General features: G+C 37.8%; 1 protein-coding gene across 1 annotated transcript in view; it reads left to right on the forward strand.

Annotated features, from left to right (window-relative positions):
• CELF4 (CUGBP Elav-like family member 4) overlaps positions 1–6,800 on the forward strand; it is a 696,627-nt gene extending 689,827 nt beyond the window's left edge. Inside the window, exon 13 of the mRNA XM_053932292.1 lies at positions 5,440–6,800. The gene's annotated coding sequence lies outside the window, so the exon portion shown is untranslated. The remainder of the gene's footprint in view (positions 1–5,439) is intronic.
• The last annotated feature ends 2,048 nt before the right edge of the window (positions 6,801–8,848 follow it).

Consider the following 8,848-nt stretch of genomic DNA (forward strand, 5'->3'; position numbering starts at 1 on the left):
AGAGCTTATCCTCACAGTCCAGCCAGAAATTGCTGTTAAAAGCTTTACTGTGACAGAGGTATTTGAAGCAATAGGACTACTGTGCTGACAGCACAGGTTGCAAGGACATGACTAGATTTATGTTTGTCTAACCAAGGCTTTAACTGAGATTCATTTCCCCTGATGGTATAGACCTACACTGCAACTATTCCCTTCACAGCAAGTCAGTCAAGGTCCTCATTATAACCATGAGAGAGATACTGGTTCCTTTTGCCCATGACTCACAGTCTTATCTGAAACAGCTCCTAAGCATGAGTGAATTGGGATCTAAAGTCCCTGTTTGTCTCCACTAATGCTGTCCTAGAGTGATCTGTTCAGATGAAGATGTCTGCATCTTGAATTCCATCATTAGGACTTCAATCCCTTATCTCTCTCCAGGGTTCAAGGAGAACAGTCCCAGGATGCTAGGCACTTAAAAGCTTCCAAAAAGTAATTGGACATTTACCAGATTTACTTGGCTATGGTTTGCTCAGTAGTGCAAGACCTTGGACATGTCCGTAGAGACTATCAAAGTGTCTTCTCCTGTCCACTGACTAGGTAGCTGCTGCAGACCCCTGCTTTAGAAGAGCAGCTTCATTTGGTTCTTGAAATACAGACCCAAGTTAGGCAGACAGGATTACCACATGTAACTTTGGCTTTTTTTTTCTGTTTTTTTTTTAGCCTCAGCAAGTCCTAATCCTTCATCTGTACATATATATGTTCTTTCGTGTGTGTGTGTGTGTGTGTGTGTGTGTGTGTGTGTGTGTGTGTGTTTCATCTGCAGTGTCTGAGGGTGTCTGTGGAGGACAGGCAGAGGGATGGTAGTACCACCTCCAAAGCAGGGGTCACTGATTGACCAGTCTCATCCTTCCCACTCTGCACATTAAATATTTTCCTCAGTAAAATTATAGCAAAGAACCTCTCCCCAGCTTGACAGTTGCCTGGATCGAGCATCCATGTGTAAGCCCACTACCCAGGAAGCTCCACTCCTGATCCTGCAGCTGGTGCTATTTCAACACCAGACAGCAGATGTGTGTTGTTTCTATTTCCCAGGAATAGAGCAGGATTTTGTTATCTCCACCAGATCTCTCCCATTCCTGTTGCCTCCTTTGTCCTTCATTCATTGAATCAAATCCTGTTAACCCTTCCTTTTCCTGATGGTGCAGCTGAGGTATGGAAAGACACAGGCCTTGCTGTGATGGTGCTGACTCCTTCCTTCCCCAGCTGCTTGTTTTCCTGTGTTATGACATGGCCAGAAAGCCCAGAGGCGTAAGAGGGATGCTAGAGATCTTTCCTCTTCCAAGAGCTGTACAGCTGACACTATTTGCTCTTGGGTACCTAGGGACACAGATGACAACAATTCTTCCCTGGGCCACCTTCAAAAGGACAGTTTTACCCATCTTGGATTCTGAAATAACTGTAGACACACATCTTGCGTCTGCCTTGGGGGTACCAGTCTATTGTCTTTGTCAAACCCCAGGAAGCTCAGGCTGACACTTCCAGATCATCAAAGGGCAAGACTTTGGGGCCAGGCCATCAAGAAGGAGTCAGCTTCAACCAAGACAGCAGCCAACTGTGGGGAAAGTGTGGAGCTGAAGCCAGAGCTCAGATCAGGGGCTTAGTTCAGCATCGTCTCTTGTCTAAGCACAACTGCTGTAGCCAAGAAAGCATGTTTCAGTTCACAGAAACAGGAAAGAAACCCAAGACAAAAAAACAGAAAGCTAGGGAAGGAATTTTCACTAGCCAGCATGCATGACTTCAGGATAAGAACTGCCAACAATATTCTTGTGACACCCCAACACGAGGTGAAATTTCATTCGTGTGCAGTGACTTTTCAGAAATAGGCTGCGAGGAGAGATATGAGCCCTGCCAAGGGGACAGAAAGGCAATACCTGAGGAACAGGGTGCAGAGCTGCTGACTGAGACAAGTGTATTGTTGTGTGCAGTCATTTTTGGTGTTTACCAAGGCAAAACTCCGTGGCCCTTCACAGGAAAGGAACAGGGCATTTCTATAGGTTGTAGCAACCAATCCCTGGCAGGTTTTATTCCTTTTCCTTTTTTGGGTTTTTTTTTTTGTTTTTCTTTTTTTTTTTTTTTTTTTTGTTTGTTTGGTTTGGGTTTTTTTTTTTTGTCCTTTGCTTTTTCTTTTCCTTTCTTCTTTTGTTTTTAATTTCCCCCCCTTCTTCTCTTCTCTTCTCTTCTCTTCTCTTCTCTTCTCTTCTCTTCTCTTCTCTTCTCTTCTCTTCTCTCCTCTCCTCTCCTCTCCTCTCCTCTCCTCTCCTCTCCTCTCCTCTCCTCTCCTCTCCTCTCCTCTCCTCTCCTCTCCTCTCCTCTCCTCTCCTCTCCTCTCCTCTCCTCTCCTCTCCTCTCCTCTCCTCTCCTCCCTTCCCTGAACTTCCCTTCACTGAGCTTCCCTTCCCAGAACTTCCCAGAACTTCCCTTCCCAGAACTTTCCTTCCCAGAACTTCCCTTCTATTCTCTCCTCTCTTACCCATTTTGTTTTCCATTATCTTTTTAATTCAGGCCAGATCTAAATGCCAAAGGAGTAAATGTCCATCTTTTAATGATGCTGATTTAGGGACCATTATATCATCCAAATCCTACAAGTCTGCTTCCCACACCATACCAGCATTGCTGTTTCAGAGCCTGCCGTCCTGTGAACTGCTAAATGGACATGTAGCAACCAGCAGTAGCTGCTTTCCTTTTCAGTTTTCTTTTTTTGTTGCTGTTCTGTTTATTGGGGTTTTTTTGGTGGGTTTTTTTTTTTGTTTTTTTTTTTTTTTTTAATTTATTTATTCTCAGTAGCCAAAGCAGTTCTTGGCCTATTGATCCCCCATGATTTTAAACTTGGGATGTAAACCAAATCAGAGTGGTACCAGCTCCGGAGTCGATGCGAGGCAGTGGAGAGGCTCCCGGAGGACTCTGGCCAGCCATCCAGCGAAGCCCAGGAGGCTGGGGGTGGTGCGGGGAAGGCCGGTGCTAACGAAAGCATTCTGGTTGGCAGTGAATGTTTTTATTTTCCAGACTCCGCAAACCGATCTGTGTCTGCGCTCATCCATTCAGTGCATGCTCTCCTCAACAGCCGCTGCATCACGCTCTGTTCCTGTTCGCTGTTGACCGTGTGTCCACATTTAAGTGTGTGTTTTACGTGTGTCTCTGGCTAGGCCTTCTCCATCCTATTTTTTTTTTTTTATTCTTCCTTACTTTCTTTTCTTCTTTTCCTTTCTTTTCTTTCTGTTCAGTTGGTTTGTTTTGCTCTCATTCTTGTTTTGTTTTATATAGTTTAATGGCAAGTATTTCCATTAGAATTTTTTGATTGATGCTGTGTTTGTAACTTTTTTTTTTTAATTATTATTTTTATATATATCTTCTTTCCCCACCTTTCCCTTTTTCCACACTATATATAAATATATATATATAAAAAAATCTTTTCTTCTTTTGTCATTCAATCAAATTCCAACCAAGAGCCAGTCAAATCCACCACAGTCTCGCGCTGAGCTAGGAAAAAAGTTCTCGTAATGACATGAAAGTGGAGAATACAGTTCCCCAGGCCGTAAGTTCAAATCAACTCGAAGTTGAAAGTGTGACATGATGGCGTCATGTAACAAGCTAAGAATTGGTTGCATGACATGCCGTCAAGTTTCGTGCAGGTGCCGTGATTGAAGCATTTTTCTTGGATGTTGTATCAGTTGATGATTGGCCAGTCATGATCACATGTGCCTTTTTTGACTTTGTGCTGCCACAATTTTTTGCTGTGCTCATTTTCGTTTTGTTTTTGGTGCTTGCAGTGGTTTCTTTATTTGTCGTTTGATTTCTCGTCAGCGTTTTATGCTTCTTTAGATGTCACATAGAAGGAAAAAAAAAAGATGGATTCCTAATTCTTTAGAAAAAAAAATGGGATTGTTGTAACTACAGATAATTTGGAAAAAAAAAAGTAGAGAGAAAAATGTGTGGTTAATTTTTTGCACTGAAAATCTTGTGATTATTTTTTTTTTCCGGAGAATTGGGGCCTTTTTCAATTGACACCTTTTTTTTCCCCTTAGGATATTTCAAATCACTTTCTAAAAATTAAAAAAAAAGAAAAAACAAAAATGGAAAAACCAATTCAAACTAAAAAGACTAATGATAGTAATAGTAGTTTGCAAACTATAGCAATCAAAAAAAGCAACCCCAAGAAAAGCCTCATTGTATGTCTTTTCAAGAATTCCTAATTCTAAGGTGCCGTATTACAGCAACTCCAGCAAAAATTAATTGCTTAGAGGGAGGGAGGGATTGAGTGGGAAAAAAACCCATCCAGATCAAAAAGCAAAATGCATCTTTTTGTTTACAACTGAAAAAGGGTCCTTGACGAGTGTTTTTTATTTTTTTATTATATTATTATTTTTGGTGTTGTAATTGTTTAGACTGCTGTGTACGGTTTGCTGTTTGTTGAACCAACAGTGTGAAAACCTGCCAGCATGGATTGATATTCCGCATGACACTTTTCCACCAGAGTGGACCTTTTGCAGTTTCTAAGTTTCTTGATGTAATAAATCACCGAGTGTATAAGAAGAACCTGCTTGCTAGAAGGAGATAAGAGCTAATCCTTAATGATTAAGCATCCTACTTAAATGTCAAGCCTAGTCGGATCATGATTATATTTTTTTAAATAATTTTTTTTTATTTAAGAAATGTTAGCTTTACCTTTTTTCTTTCTTTTCCAAAAAAAAAAGTTTATTCTAACAGTCTTTTTTATTTAACCTTCTGTAAATTGCCTGTTCAAAGTCCTACTTTCTGACATTCACAAAGGAGTAGATGTTATTGGCAGCTATGTCTCCACAGAAAGCTCATACACTGTCAAAGATGGCACCCCATTAAAATATTATATATATCCCCTTTCCTGATGCCTTTCACCCTACAAAAGCCTGACAAGCAAGATTGTGATCTGGCATAGCAAAGCGGCACTTAAAAATAATTAAAATGCCGCTGTCTTCACATGTGTAGTGATGCAGATTTACATAGACATGCCCTAATTTTATTTTGATTTATTATTAATATTATTATTATTATTATCAATAGGAACAATTGTGTTTTTCTTTATCATGATCGTGACTACCTTGCTTACTTTGGGTTTGATCCGGTTCCCACTGAAGTCAAGGGGAATCCTTCTGTTGATGTAAAGTGGGAGCAGAATCAGAGCCAAGGCCTTCAAAAGCAGAACACCAAAGCAGAAGCCCCATCCTGTCCCAATTGAAGGGAGAAGAAAACATCCATTACTTTCAACGGGAGCAGGATTGGGCCCAAAAGAACAGGCTTGATTTTAATTTAATTTTCATTTTTAGGTCTTTTTTCCCCCTCCTGTCTCAAATATTCCCCCTACACCTTTCCTACTTCCCCCTCCCCTTTTTGATTTAATTTGCAATGATCTTCTTCATTTTTTAGGGCAGCAGCTGAATGGGCCACATTTAGAAAAATAAAAAAGTATATATATATTAAAAAAAAAAATGAACTGTTGGATTACATCTTTGACATATCAGCAAATATCAGTCAAGCTGAAGACTTCAGACCTATTCTCTCTTTGATTGTTTAGACTGTAACATTTCTTCAAGAAAAGTATCACATCTGCTGACTTCGAAGGACATGCGCTTGAAAACAAACAAACACATAAAGTAAAATCAGAGCAGGAGGAAGATGAACCGGGATTTCTGAAGAGACACTGATATCACCACAGCGGCTTTTCTTCAAACAGGAGATGCAAACCTGGATTCTGGCAAAGGAGTGCCTGTTTGCCACCAAGGATGCAGTTACCATGCGAGACCCATGGTAACATGTCACTGAGCATCTTTATCTGTCATTCCTTAGCTATATAGGGACCAAAGGACAAAACTTTTTACCGCAGACTTGTAGCTGTATGTAAAATATGGAAGTTCTTTCCTTTTCTCTGAGCTGTTCCTAAAACAGTTTTTGAGAGCGATTATATGAAATATGTAAAACCTAAAAAAAAAACCAACAAAAAAAAACCCAACAAAAAAAAACCAAAAAAAAAAAAAAAAAACCACAAAAAAAACACAAAAACACCAAAAAAAACCACAAAAAAATTACAAATGCTTAAATGCTTTTAAAATGGCAAGATAATAGTTCTTTGATACTTTGGGAGGTTCTTTGGTTATACATTAATTAGAGTCTATGAAGCTTTCATATGGTTTTCTGTATAATACGCAAGGATTGCGTTGTTAAAGGCAGGTAAGATGGATATCTATGAAAAGCAAAAAAAAGTAAATAAATAAATACATAATTAAGTACATAAAAAGGCATAGAAAAGAGAAAGGAAAGATGGTTGATATTAAATGGAAAACAAAAAGGTTTGTAAATGCTTCTAACTCTCCCCATTTAAAATCCTAATAGTTGTACAGAATCTAAAAAAGAAAGTTTAAAATACCTATATAATAGAAAAAAATTAGACAACATAAAAATAAAAAAAAAAAACAAAAAAGCAAAAAAAAATAATACTACATAGAAGTTAGCGTTAATGCTAAAAACAAAGATGTTGTAGAACTGTAATTTTGTAGAGTTTAGATTGAGCATAAATTCCTACTCTCTGCCAATTGCTGTTGGATGCTGTTATTTATCGAGGAGAAAAAGGAGAAAAATGGCTATTTTGGCAGCTTTTTTAACTGCAAGCATTCCAGCTATTAAAAAATAAACAAGACAAGACTCAATTCTGTAGACAATGCAAATGGGAAAAAAAAAAAAAAAAACAGCTGTCTTTTTATCAGACGTTAGTTCTAACTTGAAAAACAAAACACAGCTAAACGCTTCATGTCTTCATGATCTGCTGTCCGCAAAATTCCCATCATCCTATGCTTCAGTAGCTTCCATATTTGCTCTAGAAACCTTCAGGGCAAGGGATTAGCCTAGTACCTTAATCTTAAAAAAATAAAAAATAAAAAAAAATATAAAAAACCTAAAAAACCTTAAAAAAAAAAACCATAAAAAGTAAACTAAAGAAACAATCTCTTTGAAGAATTTCTGAAACTGTTTACAAGGAATTTTGAAAAACAGGGGGATGTTTAAAAAAAAAAAAAAAGATGCTGGCTCTGTTTTCTGTAAATAAATTTGCATATTTTGTAGGACTTTTAATTGTAATGATAGAGAAAAAACAAGGAAAACTATTTAATGAAAGCACGATATTTATCTTTGGTAAATGACTTTAGAGCAGTTAAAAATAAGACATTGCTTTAAAAATCTGACTCAGAAAAAACAATGAATTATTTAAGAACACATATATTTTAAAGAATATCATATTTATTATAATTTATTTTCACAGTCTTAAAACTTGATTTACATAATTCTCACACTTGTTTGCATCAACTGAGCAGTGTGATAATTGTTTTTGATTATTATTTGGTTATACTCTTGTTTTTGGTTAATGCTCTTGTTTGTTTTTCTCAGTATTTTTTATCTCTATCTCGAACTTTCTTTGTTGTTTTTCCTTTTTGTCTTTTTTTTTCTTTTTTTTTTTTAATGTTAAATTTGATTACATATTGGGCCTGACCGTGCAGTCCTTACTCTTCCAAAACTCTCATGGGGATATAACGAGCATTTTGCCAGAGTAAGGACTGAAGCAAACTGAGCCCACAGCTAGGAAGTACAGATGTGTAACGCAGCTGCAGTTCCATACAACTGCTCTTTCACTCTCAATTCCCTAAAACTCCTTGTAATCTTCTGTAATTATTGAATGACGCTTTCCAGCTTAGCCCTAAATAAAGCACAGTTTAAAAAAAAAAAAAAAAAAAAAAAAAAAAAAAAAAAAAAAGCCGTGTTCTTTACTTCTTGATGGCTTTTCTTAATGTGTTTGCTTTGAGAACAAAATGAATCTATTTCGACTCTTTCATTAATATACATTGTTTGAGTATCAGAACAAATCCCTTTGTTATATAAAACGTATCTCATTGGATTGAATTAATGACACTGTTTCATTTTATGTCTGCTCGATATTCCAGAGTGATTTACCTTAAACCTAGTAGGTTAGAAGATCAAATAATGGTACATACAAATTAGTGTCATTGTAGCTCCCATTTGAAGCTTGTTGTTTGATTTCATGCTCATGGTTTTTTCATGCTGATAAGTACAGAGGCCAAAGCTCGGGACGCTGCTCCTTTTGCTGCTTTGGGAAAACCCTGTGAAATTCAGCAGTCTCCAGAGATGAGACTCAATTTCTTCCTCAGCATCCCTCACATCTTCTCTTTTGAATGGTTATTTTCCTTTCCCCTGAAATGGCTGTACCAGATGCACTGAGCTGAGGTTGGGGCTGAGATCAGGAGCCTTTGTATTTTCTCCCTGATTCTTGCAGCCACATCTGCATTTGGACAAGTTACACAGGCTAAATCCACCTCTAAATGAGACTAATGTGCTTGTCCATAATTTGAACTCCATAGGAAGGAGTTCTGTAAGTAGAAATTCCTATTATTAATACTATCAGTTACTTAAGTCTGTTCAGGGCAGTAGAAATAAATGAAATATAAATAAGATGATGAATACAAGGAGGGAACATAGTCAGTATTTGCTTTTCTTCCGAAGGTAAAGGCAAATACAGAAGAGCACATACACCAAACCTAACCCTGCTTTTCAGCAGAGAAGATGCTCTGCAGAGGACAGAGTAAACTAGAAATGTGGGAACTGGTCTCAGATGCCAATGAGAGAGAAAATGAGGACTAGATTTCCAGTAAGAAGAGGTTTCTATTCCAAAGGTTATTCAGCATCCTGTCCTGAGCTGCAGGGATGAACAAAAAAAGCACAGCCTCTTACCTGGACCAGGTTGAGAATAAAGTGTGGGGGAGGGTTGATAAAA

This window comes from Vidua chalybeata, chromosome Z, assembly GCF_026979565.1.
Source record: "Vidua chalybeata isolate OUT-0048 chromosome Z, bVidCha1 merged haplotype, whole genome shotgun sequence".
NCBI lineage: Eukaryota > Metazoa > Chordata > Aves > Passeriformes > Viduidae > Vidua > Vidua chalybeata.